This window comes from Simochromis diagramma, unplaced genomic scaffold (assembly GCF_900408965.1).
Source record: "Simochromis diagramma unplaced genomic scaffold, fSimDia1.1 OVJJ01000816.1, whole genome shotgun sequence".
NCBI classification, from domain to species: Eukaryota; Metazoa; Chordata; class Actinopteri; order Cichliformes; family Cichlidae; genus Simochromis; species Simochromis diagramma.
The window spans coordinates 7338758-7366513 of record NW_024386908.1 but is presented as its reverse complement, the minus strand read 5'-3'; the positions used below and the strand labels follow the sequence as shown (position 1 = coordinate 7366513).

The 27756-nt window shown below is 39.3% G+C and overlaps 1 protein-coding gene across 5 annotated transcripts in view; it reads right to left on the bottom strand.

The window, feature by feature from the left end:
* Window positions 1-27756, bottom strand: part of grm8a (glutamate receptor, metabotropic 8a) — a 289622-nt gene that overhangs the window by 113758 nt on the left and 148108 nt on the right. The window contains exon 1 of one of the 5 annotated variants that reach the window (XM_040035202.1): window positions 16551-20262. The exons of the other annotated variants lie outside the window; for them this stretch is intronic. The gene's annotated coding sequence lies outside the window, so the exon portion shown is untranslated. Of the gene's footprint in view, window positions 1-16550; window positions 20263-27756 lie in introns of those variants that run through there. 5 annotated transcript variants of the gene reach the window in all.

Below are 27756 nucleotides of genomic sequence, written 5' to 3'. Positions count from 1 at the left end.
GAGTGCAACCTTCCATTAACATTACATTACCGGAGAGACAGGTGAATGACAGCTCAACAAGACTGAATATCAACAGTTTCTTTTTCAATTATGAAGATGACAGAGAAACCACAGGGAAACAAGCCGGACGTCCACTAGAAGTGCTCTGAGGAGATTTTGGAAGCAGCCTGCCTGTATGCAAGATCATCTAGCAGCCAGTCCAGCGATGTGCATGAATAAATCAGAATTCCCTGGTCAGTTTTGTCAATCTGTCACTAACTAAATCTCAAAAGGTTTAAATTTAGGATGTGTAGGCTCTCAAATGAGAAGCATTTCAAAAGCACGTTATTCTGAAATTCAAAGATTTCAGCATTCACATTAGCATCGATAGTCTTCTAATTAGAATTAGAAACAGATGCTTATCTATACTGCAGATGACCCCACTGTAAGAAAATCCATTAAACAGAAATGGAAAAATAAAATATTGCGTGGAAAGGAAAATACAACATTCTGCAACTGCAGAAATGGGTTTAAAGTGTCTGTTTAAGCAGCAGTATAATTGTTCCACATACTCCGTGTGCTCTCATTTACATTCACAACACACAGACTTGTTACTTTTACGCAGAGAGACTTAGGTTAACTGCAACGATGGTGTAAGCTACAGCTTCTCTAAATGTCTCGGCTCATTTAAAGGCAACTGAACCATCTAGACCAGTGTATAGTCGTGGGTGGATAACACAGAAGCAATATTTTGTGGTAAGATGTTTGAGAACCAGCGTGAGGAGAGCGGAGTGAGAGGCAGATGTGTCCTGACAGTGTTTTTACATTAAGCCGAGGCTAGGAGAAACATACTGTAACCTCAGAGCTTCAGTTTTATAGGTATTGTAAAGATATTTACATGTTTTATACTATTGTTTACTTAAAGTGGCCAGTATGAGGACAAATGGCCAGTATGAAGAAAAATGCAGTGTTTAAGAAATGGTATCTGTGTGGCAGTTGTGTTTAACATCTACCTCCTGTGGTAGCCATTATGCATCGCGAGTGAGTCACTGTGCAAAATGTATTGTGGTGAGAGAGAATGTGTTTGGACTATTACAAAATAAATAAATAAACAAAAAAGGATAAATGAGAGCGCCATAATTTACAATATTGTTTCACAAAAAAGCTGCAAAAATAGTACAGTGCAATATTATTATTATTATTTAATTAAGATGCCAAATTTTGGTTATTTACTTTACAATTAGTTAGTAAAAGAGTAAATTAATTTTACTGATTGAACATTGTGCTTGATTAATTTCCAGTCTGCAAATTTGGATATAACATAAATAACATATTATAAATTATGTTTCTTATTTGCGTAAAAAATAATAGTTTTAAACAGATTTCTAAAACATTAGTGTTTTCTTGTTTTTATGACAGGTAATCCAATAAATTTCTTAGGCACCGTAACATCCGGATTGGAAAAATTAAGCCATTGCCAATGTACCTAAAAACGTGGGATCTATCAGAAGGTATAGCTGTGGTTGCAAAAAAGTTGGGAATGACTTACCTCTGTAAACACTTTCCTCCTGAGTTTATTATGTCAGTCAGTCATTTCAGATCATATGAATAAAGACTTCTGTTTATTTAATCTTGGACTTACTGTGTTTCAGAATGGAGGATTATCTTTGGCAGGCTCATTAAAAAGTTGTCAGCCAATGAACAAGCGGTTTCAGGGTCAGACCCACGTCTCCTTGTCACATGATTGTCTTTTTTTTTTTTTTTAAACCAAGATAACGACAATGAAAAGGAAACATCACAGTAGCTACTTTTACACTGTCCATTGATGCTCCTGTGGGAGAGATGGTGGAATTGCGAGGCTGAAGAGCTGGCTAGCTTTCTAACAACCGAAAGCTTATGCCGTGTTCCAGATACCTTGGAACTCGGATGTTTCCACATTCCAAAAAAAGGGAGGAAAAAAAGGACTTGTCTTGGTTCTTAGGCAAGGCAGACTCCTTCAGGTATTAGTAGCAATAAAACATACCACTTATGTTTTGGGGCTTTAAAAAACACCTTCATGTGTAGAGCCTGATCAGTGCTCCGTGTATGGTTTATTTAATGAGTCAAAAATACACAATATTGTCATTACAGATCAAAAGTTTAGAGTTTAACTACTTTATATGTTCAGTGCCACCACCTTGGATTGCAAACTCTGGGTTGTTAGGGCTGCTCCAAATTCCCAAATCTGAGTTGAGGGGACATTCCAGATTGAATTTCTGACTGGGAACTTTCGGACTTCCGACTTATTCAGGAAAACACCATTACCTTTGGATGTTCTTTTGGTTCCTTGCTAAGATTCTTTGTGCACTTTTGAAAAATGTTAACTTCTTCTATATACTTTTTCTTCTCTTCTTTTTGGGTGTCCCTACACAAAATCATTCTGCTCTGCATTGCTGTCAGTGAAGAATAAATAAATTACACACCACACCAGGTGAAGAGAATTCCTGCCTCAACCACGCCTTCAGCCCACTTGCAGCCGGGAAAGGAGAAGGTTCTGAGGCTTGTAAAAGATTTAGGTTTTAGAACAGTCATAAGGACTCCCTAACCCATATTTCATTCACTCTGTTAAAAAAATATAAGTAAGTAAGGGGATTTCTCCTCACAACCGAGGATTAATTACCAAAACTCAGTTTAATGATTAATTGGCTAATTGTTATTCTGCAAAATCGCAGCACTAATAACGTCAAGAGAATGAATATTTGCAATCATAAAGTTATACGTTGGATACCTAATAAATGAAGGCAGTAGGCTTTGACGCCTATAACATAACCTCCATACATGACAGTAGTTGGACAGTTCACACAGGTGATTCTGACACGAATTGAATCAATATCGTGATCAAAAAGTCAGTTTGAGGCTTATCAGCGGTGTGAATGAACAGGTTGTTTATCAGAAGCCTGAGGTACAGAAAAACACATGAACCAGCCATTTCTGCAACAGCCCAGATCAATGGGAGGATGATCAGGGAAGATATTGGCAACATGAGAGCACAATGAGCAATACTCTCCCTCAGCACAAAACAATTGAATCGCAATCTATCTCGGCTATAGCCAGGAAACGCACACAGTCTGTCAGACATAAAAGTGTGATGGGTTACACACACGCACGCATGCACACAGTGAGCTTTAACCATGAAAAAACGAGGTTTACGTAAAAATAAAACCAACAAAATCTCTCATTTATATGGTTTGATGTTTAAGGAACTTAGGTGCCTAAATGTGCACTGTGAAAAGAAAGCTTTTACAACCGTTCCCCTACACAGAGCTTCCTGGTCCCTTAGTGGGGGGGAAAAAAAAGGAAAAAGCAACCTACCCACCCCCTCCAGTGTCCCCAGGGCAGCTCTTATTCCTTGTAAACAGCTGGACGGCTCCTGGCTAGTAAATAGAGCAAAAGAGAGTCGGTGAAAGAGTGGAGAGTGGAAGATGGGTAGAAGAGTGGCAGGAAGGAGGGCTAGAAAGAAGTAGAGAGAGGTAGGACAGAGATGGGTGTGGGCTGGGGCTTGTAAAAGGCATGAGATTCATTAGGCATTCACACTGTGCACTGGAGAGCCCTGATGCCTCGCAGAAAAAGAGAAGGGATTACAGACATCACGGGTGTGGATGGGATGGGTGGGTGGACGGGATGGGTAGGTGGTGGGGAGGCAGAGAACCTTTTCTGTGAGCCAGGGGAGGGGAGAGGAATTGGAAAAAACAGAGAAAGGAAAAAAAGCTGTATGAGGTGAGGAGAGAATTCGGGCAAGACAGCAAAAGACAGACAGTGAAACGGAATGAGACTTGGCTCCGAGATATCAAACAGGAAGACAGGGAGTGAGAGGGTGGGCCGGCGTGTGCAGTGAGGAAGAGAATAAATGAAAGCTGTAATGCAGGGAATGGAAGGGAAGAAGTGGTGACAGAGTGAAAGAGTGGGGCAGCAAAAAGGAGAGACAAGCAGCCAGGAGGAGTGCCGTGGTGCCATAAAATGCCAGCTGTATGCCACTGCAGTCTCTCCCCTCTCATCATTGCACCGTGTGAGTTATCACTGTGTCTGCTACCTGACACACACACACACCTATACAATCCTCCTCCAAGTTTACAGCATGTTCACTGATTACTTGGATCTCCTCTCCTGGTCTTTATGAGCTTAGGGGCTGATAGCAAATGAAACATTTACTGCCCACTTGTGGGCATGACAGCGAGTATGTCTGTGCATGTCCAAATCTGTGCAGCAGGCTCGTGTGCACATGTGCATACCAACCAGGCTTGGCAGGTTCCTATAAAGCAAAGTTGTTTCTATGAAAGTTACCCCCCAGCCTTGTAAAGTGTCCCATCTGGCTAGGCGTAGTGTTGCGCAGGGAAAAATCAGACATGAGAACTCTATTCAACTGTGAAATGAAAGGGGCGAAAATCCTACAGGAAAAGGGAAATACAGAACTTTAAGAATTCATGGACCATATCATTAGTTTTGCATGAAATATAAAATATGTACACGTAAATTAATGCTGACCATTTCTCACTAAAGTTTTTAGATTGAATTTCTGTCTTCAAGGCAGCCATTGCTCTAGTTCATTTCGGTACGCTACAGAAATCAGCTCCATCACATTGAGCAGTTCATTGCCCTTATTTTTGCTGTGGAGTAATGCACTTGTGAGTGGGAACCGATTAGAAAGTTGGTTCATTCGGGGATGATCAGAATCAAACAGTGGAAAGATGTTGTTTTTTTGGTTTTTTAATGGATGAAAAAACAAAAAAAATCAAACCGTCCTTTTCAAAATATTTACGTAAGATCGCTCACTTGACAATTCTTTCTGGCAGTTTAATTCTCAGATGTCGGCGCATCCTTGTCTGCTGCACCAAGGAGAAGTCTAAGACTGGCTGACAAGTTAATAGCCTTACACATACAAAGATTCTGGTATGGCGCTTAAAGCTGTTTCTAGATCATTTACTTATATAACACTTGCATCCTATTTCACATTTGTCTACTTCACCGTCACGCATCTCATCTCAAATGCTCTTTGTGGAGAGGACAGGTGATTGAGGTACGCTTCCTAACATAACCAATGTTTCCCTCCAGACTGTAACTTTGCACGGGGACTTCAAAAAACATCTCCTCACCAAAAAAAAAAGCCTTAGTTATCATCAACAGGGAAGTGCTTGATTTTTAACCCGATCGACCAATGAGAAAGCCTTGAGCCATGTTTAGTCAACATTCACTGGCTTCCTTCAAAGTAAGTGAGAGGTTGAAGCAGAAGGTGAAATTTTTGGCTGCTCCCAAGGGAGTGTCACCACAGCAGGTTGTTCCTCATGTTCAATTTGGTAGCTCTTAATACAGGATGCCCAGCCCGACACAACCCCTGAGGCATTTTCGTCCCCTCCCAGGTTTGATTTGGGCATTTTTCACTTGGTAGTTAAACAAGCGAGAAACTACACTGCAGAGCTACTGGTACAGAAGATGATATGGCATTCATATATATTTATGTTGATGTGCAAACATGGACACATATGTGTAAATGCAAGCACACACAAAAAAACCAACCCGGTGGTTCCTGCAGACTTTAGGTGTCTCATTTTTTTCTTATCTTAATAAGGTTGGTCTTAACTCTAATGTGATGGACTGCTCCTCTCCAGTAATAGATTCACAGCGACAAACATTCACTGTAATTGCTTTGCCATATGCTTAAAACACACACAAATTATTTCACGGTCCCATTCAGGCATTAGTCCCCGTCTCTTGAAAGCAGAGCACCTTCCCCCTCCTTTAGCTCTCACACCAGCACATCCACACCCACACGCACACATCCCGTCTTGTCTTAAAGTGGCTGTTTGGTGCTGTCAGCTTGGTCTAACAGAGTCGTTCTCTAACCTTCCTTGTACAATCTACCCACCCACGTCACACTTAAGGTTGAGAATTACAAGGTTAAGTCAAGACTTATTCAGCGCTCTGGCATAGCAACATCAAAAGTACTACTAATACTACAGCTTGTTTGAAACTAGGGCTGTAACTATCTGCACTTTTCATTGCAAAGTGACCTAAACGATTTTTTTTAAATGCCAATAACATTTCCAAAGATCACAGACACAAAGATTATACTTTTTTTTTAAGCGTACAGTGATATAAAAATGAAAATGTGAGCAACATGTGATGATTAAAGTCTTTGGCATTTCTTCTTGAAAGATTAATTTCAGCACTTATAATTGCATTTTCTTCCTGACTTTTAAAAACTAGAGCCCATTCAAACTACCTTTTCTGTGATATATGAATACATGCCTTCCAGAAAGTTTTGGGTGGTTCTCTCTCTTTCTCTCTCTCTCATATACTAACTAGAGTATATAAAAAGTTACAGTGCGAGTGTGAAAAACTATTTGCATATTTGATACACTTAAAAGCTCAGATCATCAAGCAAATTTTAATATTAAAGATAGCCCCAATAAAAATGAAAGGCAGTTTTTAAATAATGCTTTCATTCATTAAAAGATGCGAAAACTTTGACTAGTTACTTTTTTGGGAGCTTTTCAGAGGTGGACTTATTCAAAATTTTCTGGTAGAGAGCAAAATTCATCAGTCACGATAAGTCGCCCAGGTCCCGAAGAAGCAAAGCAGCCCCAGACCATCACACTACCATCACCATGCTTTGCCATTGATAGGGTGTTCTTTTTATGAAATGCTGTGTTAGCTTGCCGCCAGATGTGAAGAGACTCAAACCTTTGAAAAAGGTCAACTTTTGTCATGTCACAGAATATTTTCCAAAAAGTCTTGGGGATTCTCATCATTTTTTTTTTTAAACCACAAGATACACCTTTGTGATCTTTTTGGTCAGCAGTGGTTTTCTTCTTGGAACTCTCCCATGGATGCCATTTTCCCAGTCTCTTTCTTATTGTTGAATCATAAACAATGACTTTAAATGAGGCAACTGAGGCCTGCAGTTCTTTAGATGCTCTGGGAGGGTTATTTTTGCGACCTCCTGGATGAGTCATTGAGGCGCTTCTAGAGTATTATTGGTAGGCCAGCCAGTCCTCGGAAGATTCCAAGTTTTCTCCACTCGCATAATTACTCTCACTGTGGTTCACTGGAGTCCAAAACCCTTCGTAATGACTTTGTGGCTCTGAGATAACGTGAAAACTATGGATCAGTGCCATTACATGCATAGCCAGAAAAAAACCCAACATGGCTATATAAATTAATAATCCCCAACAAAGAAGCAGGGATTTGAGAATCCCAATGCAGAAAAACATAAAACATTGGTGTTTTCATTAGGTTTTATCTCTATTATTTAGTTATTTATTGTTTTGATCAGAAGGTAACTTGGCCAATGAAGTGCTTATAAAACTGTTATTTTCTTTGGGCATTTCTAAGGGACAAATCTGAGGTGCGGTAGCCTAAATCATAATTAGATTCAATGAGAGACAGCGATGAGGAGAGATGCCCAGTTCTGTTTCGTTGCCGTCACCATCTCTGGGGTGATCTGACTAAATTCTGCTGGTCATTCAAATCCATTTACAGCTCTGTCTCTCGTTCCACTGATCTATTTTTCCATCTGTCTTTTCTCGCTTTACCCCCCATTTTATTCATTAGACTCACTTCTACCTCCAATCTCCTGAACACTTGCTGTTTACTTCTTTTACTTGCATTTCCTTCCACTATCTTTTCCACACTATATTTTTTGTACTCAACCTCATTTGTCTCTCTTTCCTTGCTGCATTTCCTCTTTCTCTGCCCCTTTGTTTTCGAGTTCCACGCTGCATTTACCCAACCTACCGCTCGTCCTCGCTTTCCTTCCCAATGTCTTTCCACCCTCAATCCACCTCAGTCACCACTTTACCCAGTTCTTTCTCTTATTTTGCTCCTTCCTTTGATTCCCACTTTAATTCCTTTGTCTTCCTCTTTCTTTCCTTCTACTTCTTTCCCTATTCCTCTTTGGCTATCTAGGTGAAGTGCAAATGTTCCTCCCAATATGGGCGAGCCCAGAGACCTAAAAAACGGCTTCAGTAAAAGATTATGAGGCTGATCCATAACAGCCATCAAAGCTAACAAGGGGGATCACTGAATGATGCACACTCCCCCTATAACACACAAGTACTCACTCCTCAAGCTGTAAAGATTTTTTTTTTTGTCACAGGTTTTTTTTCCTTTTCTTTGTTTTTGTTTTACAAGATAAACAAACAAGGTGTTATTTAATGACATATTGGTTGACAGATTTTGTTACCTTGGATCACTGCTTCCTATTATTCGGTCTTTATGCTAGAACACTCTTTATCCTAACTTTACTTCTCAACTTCCTTTGGGAGTTATACCTCTCCAGTAGAGATGCCAGTCAAAAAACAACAACAAAAAACAGATTTTTTTTTTTCCCTTAGCAAGGAGAAAGAAATAAAAAAAATATATATCTATTTACTCTACTGCTTTTAAGGTTTTCTTTGTATAAGACAAAGCCAGAAAAGAGAGGGTGTCAATTCACCTCTCCCCCCTTTTTTCTTTTTTGCTCCCTCCTCCATCTTCATTCCCTCTGACCTCCATGTACCTTTATGTTTCTGCTCCTTTCTGCTGCATCACATTTTCCTCCCTGCTTTTCATGTGACCAGAGAAAGAATACAAATTGGTGCTGCAATGAGCCAAAGTCAAAGAAAGACTGAAAGGACAGGGGTTAGCAGAACATCAGAAACATTAAGACGAATAAGGAGAACAGAAAGAGAGGTGTGGGATGGAACAGACACCGTTGCTTCAGTGCATGTGAATATGAATGTAAGTTCTAGTGAATGGGCAATATAGTGTGGAAAAGTGCTTGGGATCATTTCCATCACATGACATCCAAATCACTCCCACCCTCTCTCTTTCTGCGATTCAGTCGCTTTCTCTCTCCTTCCCCTGTCATTCTCGCTTATTCCTGCCTCTGTCATGACAGGAATGCAGAGAGGTCTCAGCTCTCAGCCGCTGGGGATTCTCCTCTCCTGGGACTCTGTGATCTCTCTCCCTCTCTTTCAATTTCAATTTCAATGCCCTCCATTGGCATCACAGTTGAACAATATTGGCGGAGCATCAAAAGCCTCTCTCTCTCTCTCTCTATCCCTCGCTTCTGCTGTGCCCTTCACTCTCTTCTTTGAATATCTTTCTCAACTCTTAATTCTTTTCTAGAAATTCCACTTTCAATCAGTGTGGATAGCACCTAAAAAGACTTCAAACAAGCCTGCTTGCTAACTGGGTCTTAAACTTACACTCGTACTCGGTAATAATCACAATATCAGATAAATGCTTAACGTGTTACTTCACAGTAAACCCTTATTTTTCGAGTTTGCTCTTTCACAGTCAGTCGATCAAACCTGTAGTTATGCAACAGCAGCGCAGTGAGTTCATCCCGACCAAGATTTTGTTTGCATTGCCTGACGAGCACGTCACTGAGTTCATCATCACCTGCACTGACAACCTCATTCTATATTGTAGATGACCAATCAGGGAAGGCGTAGCATTGCATTACTCACTTGGTGAAATTAGCATCCGCTCAGTCACAAGTCTTAGTCAGTGAATTAGTCAGATGTTTGTTCTGTGCTTAAAATACAAGCTGTTCTGATATGAGTGGTGACGTAAAGGATATCATCTGTTCTACATTAATTAAATTAGTGAAGTAAGTTCCTGCCTTTAAAACTTTTCATTTGTATCTTGCTTTAACTCATTATGTATTCATATATAACAAAATTCAACCCTGAGGGGCGTCCACACTTGATCATTCATCGCCCCCATAGCTGATGGTTGGTCAGTAATGGACATTTAAGGCTCCAGTTGCCCAGGTAAACCTCTAATCTATTTACACCCGGTCTTATTCTTCACTCTTGTTCGTAGTTGCTTCAATCACTGGCCTTGAAGTTAAGAAAAGTTTAACTCTGGACCTTGTCGTTTCGCTTTGCCAGTGGTTATTTCGTATGTTGTCGCTTGAAGTTGACTCACCGGTAGCTGCCACTTTATAGGCAGCTTTGAAAGCGATATATATACAGTAGCTGTTCCATAAGCTTCAATCACCACTAAGTGTTGGCATACCAGATATGAAGAAATCATGTTTGTGTCCAGAGCCTTCAAAGGATTTAAATTTTGTTTTTTTGGCTATCACAACATGTTCTGGAACAGTGCGCGTGCATTTAAATCCATGTTGTGCATGTGGTATTGATCTACTGTCTGCTTCTTTGGATCTTCATTGACAGACCTCTGTTGCTCCTGAGTGAGAAATGCCTCCCCCTCCCCCCCCACCCCCCCAAGTCTGTGAATCTGTCATCCAAAGCCAAACAACCCCCCGCTGTCCGATCGATCACGCATAAACATCACAAGGCTGCCTATCGCACAAATCCTGAAGCCCAATCAGTGTGTTCAATCCCCAAAAATGGATCCGCCTTTTCAAAGGATGCCACTCGAAGTACCACTGAGGTGTGGTAGTAGAGCAAAGTGTATAAGCTCAGCAAACAAGTAAGAGCTACAGTAAAGTGTCCCAGAGTTTTCTGGGACACTGCACTGGCTCAAGTACAAGGTGCAGCACATTTCTCAAGATCCTGGGAAAACATTGTTTTCCTTCATCTATCATATATATAAAATATGCATAAACTGCGTGGAATGAAAGCACATCACATTTTTCAGCTGTGAGAGTGGAGTCGATCCAAGATGTAGTACATATAGCTTTGGTTCTGCCTTTGCCTTTCTGATTAGAGGATTTATTTTTTCCGTGCCAGACCACCTGTTTCATTAACAAAACCAAACCAGATGACAAAACAGATCAGAGTCACTTCCCAAACAAGAGTCCCATAACCTTTCTGATGAACACTGGGCAAGGACATTAAATAGCTTGCATGTCATCAAGTGCCGAAATTAGCCGAAGCGGCGATACCTGAGCTTCACATTAATTCCACCTTTCTGTCTCTCCTCCTGTTCCTCCTTTTCAGTCTTGTTAGCACTGTCTGAGCTTCAAATTAGTCACTCCTTCAACTCTTATCTTTTATGCCGTCTCTCCTCCTTGCGCTGTCTTTGTCACTCTCCTCCGCAGCATTCAGCCAAATTAGTTGATCTCTCTCATCTTTATCTCCTCATTCTCACTTGATCTCTCTCAAAATTGTCATCTCCTTGTGCCTTAATTGTTCTCCAAAAGGCCATCATCCTCTGTCCAACATCTACCCTTTGACCCGTTCTCTGACATTCTGCACCTGAATGTCTCTTTCCCTTGTTTTCCAAAGTCCTTCAAATCAATTCTTCCTTTGCTTTTTTATTTTTTTTTTAACTATTCAACCAAAAAAGCCTCTTCATGTTCTGATGACCCTCTCTGTCACTTTCCACAGGCCGTCAACCCCACTCTATTCCTGTTCACCAAACCTCTGCATGCCTCGTTTTACATTTCACTGAATCAGAGGAAAAACGAGAGGTGTTTCGTCCTTGCGTTTATGTTTGTCCTTCTCCAAAATGCCCACGGTGGTGATAAAAGGATGTGAAAACAACGAGCTGTGATCATTTCATATCAGATGCAGAGGCACCATATTTGCACAGTGAGCAGGCTCAGAATGAAGATTAAAAGAAAATGACATTACTGTGACGGCATCAACACTGTTATTTTAAAGGGCAATTCCAGAGCAGGGAGACTCATGGTAATTAACTAATTAATGAGTGTATAGCAATATTCACTTACTGAAGCGTTGACTATTCCTATTGAACATTCTCCACACTTAATTAGTATATACAGATTACAGGACAGAAATTTGGAAACTCCCTCTTGTACTGAGTAGCGCTGTACTGTTTTATACAGTCTTATTAAAAAGAACATTTTCACAGAAAGCTGTGAAATGTTTATTTTTTTCACATTAAGAAAGTGAACCAATGGAGGTTATGTACAATATCTTTTAGCAGGCTAAAGGATCATGTACCTAAGAAACTGCATAAACTAGAATAAAAAAAAAAAAAAAGACTCCTGATTCTCCATATAAATACACAGATAGACAGATGGACAGATATATATACAGATATACATGCATTAAAAACAAGTGCAAATTCCAGGCATTTTGCATAATTTAAACCTTCTGTGTAAGGTAAGGTATTTTATGAAAGTATGACCTTATTTGACCTTGAATAAGAGGTCACAGGTCGCGCTTTTATTAGAATCCCCATATATCATTCCCTATATGCCTATATATTGTCAAACCTCTGACTTCAGTTGTAGTCAGAGGTCAGAGGTCAAATGTGACGTACTTTAAATATTTATATGGTGTTTTCTTTATGTTGACAATACACATCACACCCGTATGAATCACAATTTTTAAGGTCTAAGTGTGATTTTTTTTTTTTTGTCAGCTTTCAACCAAATTAATCAGTGAGTTTTGAAGACCTTGGTGGGTGTAAGTCAAATTTGAACAGATTGCTAACATGACCCCACTCTACACCCAAGCTAAAATGTTTACAGACAAACAGAACGACACAATAACAAATGCAACCAAAAACATAACCTATTTGGCAAAGGTAATCATTTTTATTGATATTTTAAAGATGGTGTTTAAACTTCCTTAGACAGCAAGGCCTTCATCATTTGTTGGTATGCCTGGGCAGTGGGATTAAATTTGTTTGTAAAGTCCAAACAAATTCAACAATTTAGGTAACTACTTCTTCCAGGAGAGAACTAAGAAGTGCATCTATTGCTCAGGGTCTTGCTGTAGCCATATAATGGGAATGTTATGCAATTATTGTCATTAAAGCTAACATATTCGCATTTACTGAATGAGAGAAACCATTGTCAGGGAAAACTAATGGTTAGTTAACCATCCATCCGCTTATCCTTTTTCAGGGCCGCAGGAGCCAATCCCAGCTGTCATAGGGCGAGAGGCAGGGTAAACCCTGGACACCCCGGAGTACCCGGGGAGAACCACGCAAAAACAGAGAGAACATGCAAACTCCACACAGAAAGACCCCGGCCTGATGGTGGAATTGAAGTCGGGACCTTCTTGCTGTGCAGCAACAGTGCTAACCACTGTGCCACAGGTTAGTTAACCATGGATTAATAATTACTGACCAAGTGATAATTACTGGCTTGTAGAGCATTAGGTGGCATTTGTAAAGTTGCAACAGATGTTTATAAAGTTGTTTAAATTGATTGACTAATTGATTAATGATGTTATTCCCTTTTTGACTTTATTTATTTTTATTTATTTTCACCAGCGTTAGTTACCAAAACTACTTTTTTGATTCTTTTTAAATCTGCAACAAACAGAAATGTCTGCTTGTCTTCACAGCAGAGAGATCAAAATCATTTAGTTACAACATTCAGGTGCACAAAGCAAAGAGCTTTGCAACTCAAAGAAGTCTACGCAGTAATTAGAAAACCTCATTTCATTTACTGTTCATCGCACTCTGTTCACTATAAATCCACTTCCAAGCTCAAAGTAAATTATCTGATTTTTCCCTCAACCTTGACCGTCTTTTTTTGGTGGAAACTATTGTCTTTTTTGTTTTGGGTTTTTTGTTGTTTCCAATTTAAAAAAAAAAAAAAAAAAAAAAAAGATGTTCTAAAATGATTTTGTTATACTACACTGCTTTTCTTATTTTACTGTGCAAAAATTCTGTTGTTTGTGTACCCTTGGTTTATTAGTAGGGTCTAAAATATTTTTTGCCCTGACAATCTGTAAAGAACTAATCAAAATCAGTTGTAAAACAAATACATTTATCGAGGTGCGACTTCTTCACCATTACTTCAGTTGTTGCAAATACGGTATTTTCCTGGTTATCTGTATCGAGTTTGAAATACTAGCATTGTGATAATCTTAGTGGGGGGGAACCCGATGCTGACAAAAAAAGGTATGAATTTACCAAATAATCATATTTTTACTGGTTCAAGCTGACATATTTAGACTTTCATTTTCAGTCTAGTTGAGAATATTTTAGATATACAAATGCATTGAGATGTGATGTAAACTCAAATCTCTGACAAACTAATTACTGTTACTGGGGAAAAGCCAGTTAAAAGCCTGACTATACACATCTGGCAAAGAAATATGTCATAACTTGAAAACTCTACCTGGCGGAAGTCGACTTCTCTTACCCTACAATGCAAGAGAAAAGTTTTTTCATTTGCATGACCTTTAAGAAAGCAGGCTATTTTCAGCAGGATTTGCTACTTTCCCAGCATCACAACTCTAATCATACCTTGTGGGATCTTCTGTGGGTTTACAGAGAAGTTACACAGCTTTCTGCTTCTAACTTGGAGGATTAGGTCTATTAAAACAACCAGTATTGTATGCCTTTATTATGTGTCACAGAGACAGCATTTTGATTGAAATTAATTAATGACTGCAGAGTTTGTATAATACTTTGCTTTCTTGCAATTAAAATGAAGGAAGTCCCGACATTTGGTGACCTTCAATCATAAATCGATTTTTTTTAAAAACAGTTGGATCAATTAAAAATACAAAACTTACCTTATGATAAACAATAAGCAAACAAAAGAGTTTAGAACAGCCCCTTCCTGTAGTCTAAAAAGATTCAAACTTATGAGGGCAAGTATAATTCCCATAGAAAATACTGCTGTGACAGAGACAACAACACAAGCAAATCCAAATACACACACAAAGTGCCCAGAGGCTGTTGTTGCTCTTTCCATGATAATTGCATGATCAGGTATTCTGGTTAAGCACTCTCTGGAGAAGTGCCAGGAGCTAAGTTAAACAGTCCATTCTGTTATAGCTGTCACTGGAACTGGGACTGTGTTTGTATGTGTGTGATGTTCTCCCCATTTCTGCTCTTTATTAAGTCCATCTTCTATGTCTTTTTCATCCCTTTCATCTTTTCTGTCTCTCTTTAGTTTTGCCATCTCTCACTTTGGGCAGCTCTGAGCAAATTTAAGTTTTAAAATGAAAATAAAAAATAAATAAAAATAATTTTATCTATCTATCTATCTATCTATCCATCCATCCATACATATATACATACACACACACACACACACACATATATATATATATATATATATATATATATATAGATACACACACACACACATACACACACACACACACACACACATATAGTTTAAACTTTCAACTCTTGCAGCAAGCTTAAAAAGTAGCAGTCTAGAAACTTTTTTTTTTTTTTGAAATTTTCTATTTAATGAACTTGGCCACCCTTCTACCTGTAAATGTCATTAACTCATTAAGGGCTTTTACAGTAAGTCCAGAGCTTTCCACTGGGAATTATCAACTGCTATTTCCAAAGTTTCATACATTCTCCTGAACTAAATCCACTGAGGGATCTAAAAATGAAATTTGTAATTATAATTGATGCCTGGAAAGCGAGGAAAGGTTATATAAAGAAATCAATAATTCACTTTGCAATTTCCAAAGTCAAAAGGTCAGTAAAAATAGCATGGATTGGTGGCTCAACTCCGCAGCTTTAATGTATAAACACAGTCAGTAAAAAAGAAAAAGAAAAAGAAAAAAGCTTAACTGCAACACTGCAGAGAAAGAGGGAAAACAATCCAGTTACAGAGTTGCAACAACTAGATGCAAAAGTGAAGCTTAAAACAAACGAATTCTACCTCAAATTCCACCAAGAACTAATTCGGAAAGTGTAAGTGAACGCTTTTGGAATGATCCAGAACAGTCAGCCCAGCTTTAAAAATAATTGAAAACCTGGCAAATCTTTGCTTGCTAAAATGGGCAGTGCCAAGATGAAAATATCTCAGAAGTTTACATGGTTTGTAAGACAGAGAAGGTGAAATAAATAAAGAAAAACTCTGTACAGTGTAGGTGAGAGTTTTCCCACCAGTGCCCAAACTTTCTCACACAACTGGAAGTATCAACAGAAGCTATTTTAAATTTGGTATCAGGCTTGTGTATTTGCACCTGCATGAACAAAAGACTTTTTCTCATTAGTGTATAGTGTGAGCAAACACACTTAGGCTCCTGCCCACAAACACAGAGTCTCTTGGTTGTTAATTAATGCCCTGAAAGGACAGCATAAGCTACGACTGGCTAAAGAAGAACTAGGCTAGCCAGACGGTAATCACAATGGGCTTTAACTGAAAATACAAGCTGAGTGGTTATTAATGAGTCTGCACATACACACTAACACAGCACAGAGGCAAGTGCACAAACAAAGCAGTATGGCATATACAGGAAAACATTAACATGCAAACAATACAGGAGTAGGCAAAACATTTAAGCACACCCACTCACACAAGCATATAGGAATAAAAGCACACTTCTGAAAGTAAGGGTTGGAAATGCTTCAGAATGCTTTTAGATTTTGGGCTGAAAGCCCAAAAATGTTTTAAGAAATGATTACTTCAGTGACGGTCCTGTGGGGCCTTCATTAGCGCTCTCTCTGTTACTGCCACTCACATTTCATACATCCACACTTTCACATTTTAGCCCTGCAAGCCAATTACAGGGGACTGCTGAACGGCAGGTGCTGGGAAAGTCTTCAGGGGATTAGATATTTATATTACCAAGCAGAACCCGAGATGATATGAGACATTCACACATGTATATGAATCAGCCGAAATAATAAATCCATTAGCTCGATGCTTTTTAATTGTATAAGCCACCACTGACCTGTCGTAAAGGACAAAAGACTTCTGAGGGTTTCCTCTGAATCCTGGCAGTTGATCCTTGGAGTCGTGCTGTGCACTGTGGCTATTGTGAATCTGGCTTATTCTGGCATATTCTGCAGGTTAGACTGGGAACAGGAAAGTGTTCAGGAAGTGGAATCGCTTTGGACTCTACAGGAGTGCAGTGGCAACATTATACTGCTAGGGGGAGGCAGGTATAGGGGAATGTGTTTCAGTTTGGAGTGAGTGTCTTTGAAGTTATGAGCACATGATAGTGTAGTTTTTCCCGCATCATTTCAGTGATATATCCATGCAGGACATCAGAGATTTCCAGATACAAAGGAAGAAGTTTCAAACAGTTTGAAAAGATGACACTCTCTGGACAAACTCTGGAAAAAAAAATCTCTGCAACTGTTATTGCTTCCTAAATCTGCATATCCTAGCAGGCAAACCTTCTTCCATCTACATGACATGTCCACCGTGGGCTCCTGACACAGGTGTTTTACTGACTTGTAAACATTACCTTGTTACATCAGGCACCTTTCACGGATCAACAGGACAAGAAAGAACCCAACATCAGAGTGTTCCCTTCTTCACTCGTGCTGTTTTTCATGCTACGGTTCATCCCAGTTGGTTTCAAATTCTGCTACAGGCTGTTCTGTGTTCATATCTGTCATTTGTCACTGTACTGTGTTGCTGTGGGACAGGCAGTGAAACAATAGCAGTAACATGTTCTTTGCCGTTTTTTATATATATAGCACTTCTAATTTTATTCACTTCCAGTTTGTTGGGCACAAGATTTGCATATAAATGCATAAACCACAGCCAATATAAATATAAGTAGCATACATAAAAATAACAGTTAGAATAAAAAATGAAAAGCAGATTTGCAAAAAAGGCAATCCCCATAAATTTAATTAAATGTCAACATTATGATACCTACCTACACAGAATAACAACAATATGCGTTAAAGATCTGGGGCTTTCCTTTTTTGCTTTCCACCAGACGTCCACTGCATTGTGTAACGCGTCAGTGTTATGACTTCACACATTCTGGCATAGCAACTGAACCGTGGAGACATACTGGCATTGTAATAAAGTGTAGGATCTGCTGTTTGATGCTCCATTGCACTGTGTCTGGTTCAACATTACACTGCTGGCACATGTTAGGGGAGCAAATTTTATGAGGGTCACTGAAGTTGCGCGAACGAGTGACAGTGAGGTCGGGAGAAGGGGAAAGACAAAAAAAAATAAAATCCATGGGAGAAAGTCAGACAGGGAGTGAAAACGGAAACATCACGGTGGGTTGCGAGAAATGAAAACAACATAGACCTGAGACAACTGAGAAACTCAGTAGCAAAACCAGCTGCCATCATGGTATGATGCCACATTTTCTCATTGCTGGTGTGAACAGCAGGATGGTAACAAAGCCATTTGTAGGCCAGTTTATACCTGTGGTCTACCGGACTCCTCTGGGATTGTAGGAAATTCACTCTTTCTCTGTCTTTTTTCTTCGCTTTGTAAATAAATCCACTTTCAGTACCTTCATCTAAGTTCATCTTTTATTCTATTTAAATTCTTCACATAAGTTAGGAGATCCAGTATATCATTAAGAACCTCCACAAACAGTTAACGTCTCTGTGAGGAAAGAACTGCAACGCTGTAGATCGATAGGAACAAAGCTAATGTCAGTGTCAAGGACGCAGCTAATTCCAGTGACAGTCAACAATGAATTCCACTGAATACAAAGACAAGAAGGAGACGAGGTTAGGTGATTGCCAAGTCAGTGTAACAGCAACTGGCTACTCAGACTTAAGACTTGGTTTTAGGGTTATACAGTTAAAACTAGCTTAGCTAACCAGTTCTAAACTAGTGCTGTAAAAATGTGTTGGGGTTTTTCTACTTCATTCTCAATAAAATGAATATACTTCACCTGTTAGACGGTTTAGTTGCAGTGTGAGATGAGTGTGGAAGCCTGAAAGCCAACTTTATTGTTTGTGGTGTTCTCAACATGGAGTATTACTAAAATTGAATTTCATTGATATTCTACTGGAAGGGGAACATTACATCCTCGCTCCATTTATAGTCTGACTAGCAGCAGCTAGTCTGTCTTCACTTCTGGCAAAACAGCGAGAGAAAGTGAGAAAGTGGAAGGGCTGATGAGATTTCTATTCCCTCCCCACACCACTCATCTTTCTCATTCTGCATCTGTCTTTCTCATATGGATTTTTCTTTCAGCTCCTCTCGCTTCCCGCTCTGGTCTGGTTCTCTTTTTCAAGTTTGCAGGCGTAGGTTTAGGGAGACAAAATGCAAACCACAGGTGTTTGAAACCAAACGCCTACTGCACCACGTCCCACTGCTCCTGACAATACCGGGCTGTCTCGGTGTGTATGCCAGGATTGCTGAGGTGCCTGGGCCAGGCGTGTGGGCCATTGAAATCTAGACTAGTGCAGCTTCCCTTCAGGGAAATTGTATCCTGTGGTTTTTTGGGGGTTTTTTTGGGGTTTTTTTTTTTTAGGGGGGGGGGGGGGGGGGGGTGTTTTTTTTACAGCTACAATTCATAAGTTGTCTGATAAATGTGTAACTTGCAGGCAATCGTAAAGTACTTGATTTAAAAAATCTCTTAATAAAGAGATATTCACCTAATGCATGTGCAGACATACACCTGCACACACACACACACACACACACACACACACACACACACACACACACACAGTGGCTGTTTAGAATGGGGATAGATTGCAGGTTCTACATATGTATACATCCAGATTTAGAGACAGCTTTTTAAAGTCTTTTAAAGGTCTGTTTGAGACTTAAGACTTGGTTTTAGGGTTATAAAGATAAACCTAGGTTGAAATGTGGATTTGTCACGTCCCACCAGCCCCCTTCAGAATCAGCTGATTTTGTTAAAGAACTTCTGCATTTAATTTACATGCAAAACGCCATGCAGTATTTAATCAAGAGCAAGTACGGCAGAAAGGCACATTAAAAATACATTTCAGCTCTGCTTAAAGCTGCAACTCAATTTTACACCAACTCTAAATTCCAAATTATTTTAGCATTTAGGTGAAAATGAGATGTTTCATATGATATAATTTGTTTTGACCATTCACCTTACCCACATCGTGATACAGCTCTTTTCATATCACCCAAAAAGCAGTTTTAGTACCTTTTCAATTGTATTATCTGAAAACAGACATCCAGGGTACCACAACTTGCTTCTGAGGCAGGTTTGCTAAATCTATAATATAGCACATGATATTCAAGTTCAAAGTTAATCGAAGACAATATTGTTCTTAGTTGAATAAAATAAAAAAAATAAAAAATAAAAAAAAAATAAAAACAGAGTTGGGGTGAAATTGTGTGCAAAAATCCTGGGAGAAAGATATATGACATTCACTAGCTGGGCCCACGTCCTCATTTTAGGTTTGACAGCGTTTTAGTAGGTAAAGGTGAATGGCTTGGACATGAATTGAGCTGCAGCTTGGGGAAGGCCTCGAATGGGACTGGAGGCGGCTCCCGGGCCTGGCAGATCCCCATGTACTAAATAGAAGTGAAGAGGTTAAAGAATTGAAAAGGGGAGGAAGGGTGGAGTACTTAAACAAGAATGAACAGCTTGTAGTACTGGGGGAACCTATATAGATGAGAACCGGAAGGAGCGTGTTTGGAGGTGTGGTCACGCTCCTGAAATGTAATATATCTATATCATGGCTAAAGCACTTCTGGATGGATGCAAACTGCATTTCGTTGCCTTGTACTTGTGACACATGCAATGACAATAAAGTTGAATTCTATTCTATTCTATTCTAAATTCCAATACTTAATCTCCAAAAAAAAGTCCCCCGTCTGTACTTTCAGAGTCTGTAAATTTCACAGGTTTTACAGTATGAATACATAATTTTGCATGGCTTCATGAGACATGCTTTAGTTAAAGGAAAAATTACAGTAATTAGCTGATACGGCAGGGCTCAGATGGAAGCTTTTCTCAGAGTTGACTGATTTCATATTGAATGGCCAAAGAGGGAAACAGCAATCACTCTAGGGGAAGCACTGGTAGTGTAAACATCTGTGAGCCAAAATAAAATGTGAGAAATGCTCATCCAGACCAATTTCATGTTGCCACTGCACTTGCTCATGTCCTCCTAGACAAATTTAATATGGGAATGATATATAAACTGGCCACTTTGTTAGGCTTAGATACATGTGTTGCATTGCAAATATCTAATTAGCCAATCATATGGAAGCATTTCAATGCACCGAGCCATGCAGACATGTTCAAGACAGCCTGCAGAGGTTCAAGCCGGGCATCATAAAGCAGAAGAAAGGCGATTTAAGTGACTGTGAATGTAACGTGGTTGTTGGTGCCAGGAGTATTTCAGAAACTGCTGCTCTACGAGGATTTTCCAACACGATCATTTCTAGACTTGCGATACTTGGATGGTCAGAATTACATTAAAGCATGGATCCATCCTACCTCAGTTTGGTTGGTGATGGTTATGGTGGAAAACTTTGGGCTCCTTGTTTACCATCATTGAAATGCCAGAGTCCAACTGTTGATCATTTCCATCCCTTTATGATCTCAGTGTACCTGGCTGCTTCCACCAGGACATTGCGTCATGTCACAAAGCTCAAATCACCTCCAGCTTATTTCATAAATATGACATTCAGGTCACTCATATGGCCTCCACAGTCACCATATCTCAATCCAGTAGAGCACCTTTGAGATGTGGTGGTATGGAAGATTTGTGGATATAATCATACATGTAAAATATAAAAAATGGCAGAAAACATGACAGTCTAACAGCTTTCTGTGTGTGCCTGGTGAACAATATAATATAATATATGCAGCCTTGGACTGGGATAATGATCCTCTGCTTTACATCCCTATGGCTTCCAGTTAAAGTGATTATGTAGTTTTCGGCGACTGGCAGTTGGACAGACAGCTGCACTAGAAATTAAGCTCATTGAAAATCAGGCAGTTTAATTAGTTGAAGGATAGATGTTCAAGGGGCTCATTCTGAAACATTCATTGCGAAAAAACAATAATTACCTACAGTAACGTTAAGTGCTCAATACTACTCTGTGAAAATTGCGCTATTTTGTAAACGTTATTGTCTGTAGGAATCTCCACATTAATAACTCGCCTCTTAACACAATAGGATCAAAAAATGCCATGCAACTGATACAATTTTAAGCGGAAAACAGCTTTTTTTTCACGGTTGGATATTTTTATTTTGAAAGACAGTTGCAGCTTCTTGGTGTCCAAATGTTTCACTACTGTGTCCACAGTTTAAAATTCGCCCAACAAAAACCTGCTAGCAGCCTCTCTCTCTGCTTGACAGGACACATGCACACACTGGGAAATAACACATTGCAGGGTGGCATGGTACACGCATGCACACGAGGCGTGCGTGCAAATCCACATGAACACACACACGCCCACAAGTGTAGCCACATGAAGACATATGGTCATCCCCGCCATAGGGGAGGAAGTATAACACAATAAGCCAAAAAAGCTTTGGCATTGCCTGCATGCTATCTGTGTGTGTGTGAGTGAGTGAGCTCAGTGTGGTGTTTCTGAAATCATTGACTCGTCCATTCCACGAGCGGGAGTACTTGCTTTATGCCCACACAAATATGTGACTGCAAACTGGCAAAAGACACGGGGAGACACCAAAGAGGGAATAAAATGTGCTTCAACTTAGAGAAGTAAATGCAAACAAAGACACATCAAACAAACAAAGATATTGTTCCACTGTTAGCAGGAGAGAGGAAATCCAACCCATATGAAACATACAATGTGAAAACTGAGGAGGTCCCAAAACCTTTGGAGAAGAGTGCTACAGTATTATTTTTACAAAATTATATCTAAATACAGTTTTGTACAGTATTGTGCAAAAGTCTTGACCCACCCCTTATTTATTTATATTTTGCTTGCAGGGAGCCTGACTTCAATGTAATTTTTTTAAGTAGTCTTAAGCAATAGTTCTCTAGGCTGTCTTTCAAAGTCTTTCATTGGACATTGGATGTTGTTATTGTTTGTTAAGCCACTTTACACTGATCTATTAATCATTCAGCATAACAATGGAACCTAACTCAAGGAACCTAACTCAAGGAACAAACCTTTATTAGCAGCCTGGTTCAAATCATCATCAAACATGTATGGAGGAGTTCAGGAGAGACGTACAATAGCCATCAAAACACCAAGGAGGCTCTGTTATAGTTTTATACATATATATAAAAGTGTTGGAGATCTTGTCAAAATTGATGAAATTACGAACCCAGAAATGTACTGTCAGATCTAGACACTATGCAATGCCATAGTGTTAACATGACAAACACACTAATAATCCAGTAAAAGCATACCTTGATAGAAAAAATGCACAACGGAACACAATACGTCATGGATTGGCCTCTCCAGACCCCAGACCTCTATAGTATCAAAGAAGTGTGGGACCATCTTTACAGGGAATTGAACAAAAGGCAGCCAACATCCAAAGAAAAGCTTAGAACATCCTTCAAAAAGTTATTTCTTATTTAAAGAAATGACAAGAGTGTAAGAGAGTTCAGGCAGTGTTGAAGAATAAAGGTGGTCATACCAGGTATATTTTCATTTATATTTGGACATGTTGTAATATATTGCTACAGCTCTTTCCTATTTTCCAAGCAAAATATAAAGATTTTTGGAAAAAAAAACAAACAACTTTTTTTGAGCACCTGAGGTTCATTTGAAGATCTTCTTGGGCCCCATCTGTCAGTTAAAATGCCCCAGATCCTGAAGGAGGCCCTCCATATTTCACACCAAGGATCCAGGTGTGTGCAAGATTCATTCAAAAAAAAAAAAAAAAGGTACAGAGGAGATCCTGGAGTATGTGTGTGTGTTTCATGTATATCCCATTGACAACTTTGACCTCACTTCACACTAATCCATGAAGACTTTTGTCAATAATTGAGGTCCCTAAGGTAGACACTGCTTTTTGAGGTTTAAGGGTTGCTTTCAAGGGTAAAGCTAAGAATTAGGTTCAGACTCGGGTTAGAGGTTCCATTATGGAGAGTGTAAGGGGCTAAGGGGTAATGCAACAAATGATCCCCACAGGCATTTTTGTGTAGGCGATGATGTGTGTGAACAGTGACAAGTCTCTGGAATTCTCTCTTCAAAGCAATTACAAGGCAACACGTGACCCAAGACCATCACACTGCAGGGATTTGTTATACACATGCAATGTGTGCACACGCACAGGCATGTGCTCACATCGCATATCACATACTGACACAGACAGAACATTCAGAAACAACTTCAACTGAGGCAATATTTCAGTGTGTAAAGACAAAAAATGTTTGAATAAAAAAATGTTTGTAATACAACAAAGGCCAAAGAAAATTAACAGGATTATTATTATTATTATTATTATTATTATTATTATTTAAATCCAGAGAATAGAAGTTTTTTTTTTAAGTGTAAGCACCTCCATCAACTTCTCTGCTCCATCTGCTTTTTTCAATTAGAACTTCATGAAAAAGTTTATGACAAAGATGTGCCCTTTATGAATCCAAGTACCAGCAAGAATGCTCTCAGAAAACAGCTGGAGGCAAAGCCATATTAGCAAAAGAGCACATTTCAAATTGAGCATGTCCAAAATGCTCCAGCAAAATTTCCTTCATGCTTGGAAAATCCACACTTGCAAGCAGGCCTCAGTTACTTGTCAAATACGTGTTGCATATACTCATTTTGCAGAATTCCAGTAGGTTGGAAACTCGTTTCTATCAGCTCTATCACTTGGACTCGATCCACTTTATTGCATCCTCTCCTTCACTATGTCCTGAAGTTGATGAGTAGGATGAGGGGATGTCTGTTTGTGCGCGTGTGTGTCTGACAGTGCCTTTGGGAAATGCAGACTTTGAACAGATTAATGTGATCTAAATATAACCACTGCTAATCAGGACATCAAAACAGGCACAGGCAGACACAGATACATAGCCATTCAGAGACTTTCATGTGCACTACGCTGAACACCACCACACACGCACAGCGAAAGTTTTCATGCGCACAAATATACATGACCACAGTGTTGCGTTGCTTCTGTTTCAGTCAGTCATTTCCATCCGTTTCATCTTTCAGGCTGTCAGCCTCAGAAAACAAGTTGTAGAAAAAAATTAATGAATAAATCACTGAATTCAAAACAAGCAAGTCATCCACATCCTGTGGTTTCTAATATGATTACATGTTCAAAACTAAACATGAACTCTAAAGCTTTTTCCCCATAGAAGCTGTAGGTGTGATCTGAAGTGAAAACACTAATCTGCATCATCTGAAGCACGGCTCATTTACTCACACATGCAAACCCACGTGCACGTCACCTGCAGTGCATCGCACACATCACGACGGCTGAAAATACAAACGCATGCATTTAAACTGCCCGATGTGCTCCACAGAAGAGTTAATAATGTGACCTGATGAGATGAGAGCTCATTATCTTTCACAATAGGCAACTAATACATCATTAGACTAAGATGCATGTATTGATGTGTGTGCAGGGAAGAGAGGAGAGATGAAGACGTGGTCACAGTCAGACAGTAGACTGCCTACGGGAGAGAAAGAATGAAAAAGAACCAAAGGTGAGACAAACAAAAAGTGGGCTGCAGACAGAGACAAAGCCTTTTTCCTTTTTCAATGAAAGCTTTCTGCATTCTGCCGTAAGAACAACAGCCGCAGGCATGTGCAGAGTCCAGCATCGACCACCACAAAGACACACTTGAAAGCAACAGAAGCAGCAAAACACTGCATGTTGAGCAGCACATATACTTGTATTTTCTACCTCATGAATTTAGAATAGGGTCGAAGCCTCCTGGAGAAACAGGTGCAAACTATTTTTCAGAGTTCCTTCCTTTTTTTGTTGTTGCTTTTGAGGGTTTTTCTGACAGTTATTAGCACAGTTTTATCTATTGTTCACATCAAATCTGAATTATCAGCCCAAAACCCAACGCCAAACACAAGACAGGTCAAAGGATCTCAAGCTCAATCCGGATATTCCACGCACATTCACAGTTCAGCACAATTCAGTGTGTGGGGAGGAAAATGAGAAAACCGTCCCTGAGAACAAGCCAGAGATGAAATGTGACATCATAAACTTTATCCTCCGCACGCACAAACTCCACCCAATCCTTGCTTCCCCTTACCTCTCTGTCTCTGCTGCCATAGCAACACAGTAGGCAAATCCAAAAGAAAAAAACATTAATTCAGCCAAATGTCTAAATAAATAATTTGTGAGGAATGGATTTTAAAATCAATGCATAAGTAATGCTCGCCTCTTTCATTTGTACCAAATAGTGTATTATTGGATGTCTGTCTGTGTTTAAGTATCCTGTTTGCCTATCTGTCACTCAATAGGCAAAAAGTAATATTAATAATAATATTCAGCAAATAAAATCTGATGTTAACCATAATATGTTTATCCATAGCATCAATAAACAAACCCTTCAGCGTCAGTATCCATTTGTATTTAGTGCAACTTGCTTAAAAGGAGTGTTCAGAAACCATTTATCATCTATTCCTTTAATCACTCTGTGGTTTAAATTAACATATTAATGTGACATTGAAAGAGAAATTTTCTATTCTTTCTCTATAACTCTCTAAGTAGAGTCCACTACATTGGCAAACACAACTGTGTGCTGGAATATGTGGCAATATTGGTGGATAACAGGTGTATCCACCAATCCACCAAAGCACGTTGGTTAAGGCTAGGAAAGATTGTGATTTTTGGTTGCATGTCATGTAACACAAAAGTTGAACAAGCAGGCATCCATGTGAATCAAAATTCATCATTTAATACTAAAAAGGCTGCTTTGAGTTAGCCAGTGATGTATATGATATCTCTATCCCACAGTCTGTATTTTTTCACTTTTTCCAGGGAAAATCATAACAGTTTGTCCTCAATCAAATCAAATCTGGTGCGCACTAACTGATGCTCAAAGTCAGATGTTAAATGTTCTGGTTTCCTGTATTCACCTATTTGTTGGGTATTTGTTGTCATTTTTTGAGTAGAATAGTGCTTTAATTTACCAGAAGCTCTTAGATACCAGTGTTTGTTTGCCATTTCTGTTCTAAGGTTGGCATCCAGCAAGGAAGCCCCAGATGTTTAGAAACTTCCCACCAGCTTGTGAACACAACGTGATTAAGTGAATGGACCATTTTAATTGGGATTGTGTCGCCAGAACCCAACTGTGGTCCAAGTTTTTCTTCTGTCAGCTGTTAGCAAGTGCTGCGACTGGGACTCCCATAGAATGTTAATGACTGAATGTCTATAATGTGTGTCTCTCCTAAAAATAAAAGTTAAGTAAACCAAGCAACTCTAGAAAATTGCAACTATCCAAATATTTACACCACTCTGTTTCAAATGCAGTTTCTTCAGAGAAGCATCAGATCAGTCCAATGTTTATTTTCTACAGCGTGACACCAACAGCAAATATAAAGAGAGTCAGAGTCATAAAAACCTTCAGCAACAAGAAGAACAAGCAGTCCTTCAACAGGGGCATCCCCCCCTATTGAGCCTTGATCTAAGCATCATTGAGTCAATCTGTGATCAGATGAGGAGGCTGAAGCAACTGAGACAGTCTAAATCCACAGAGGAACTGCAGAAAGTCCTCCAATATGCTTCAAACAACCCATCTGCCATGAACCTTGAGGAACTGCAGGGAGATTTACCAAAGAGAATTGCATGTGATCACACCAAACAACAGTTTGTTTCTTTTATTTATTTTTGTTTTGTTGTTATTGTTCTGTAAGGAATGGGTTAGTTTTGCAACTTTTTTTTTTATCTTCAAGTGCATAAATATTTTGAAGATCACAACATCTGCCAAGAGTTTTAAAAGGTGTGAAACTTTAATATAATTTTTTTTAAAATATATAATATAATTTTCAGACCAGTAACAAAAACCTGTTGGTGGAGAACATTACACTCAGTGATTTATAGCTGCAGCTGTGGATTCTCATAGCTGACTTTCATTTCCTCTGTCATGTATTTGCATTTGCTTCATCTTGCTCTTTGATCTCACAATATATTCCTTTACAGTATTCACTCGTTTTTGATACTTTCCTTTCCAGAAAAACGATTGCATCCTAGTCATTCATCAATTACGCTCACCGTCCACTTCATTAGGTATACCGTTCAGCTGCTAATTAACACCAGGCACACAGCAGCAACCCAACA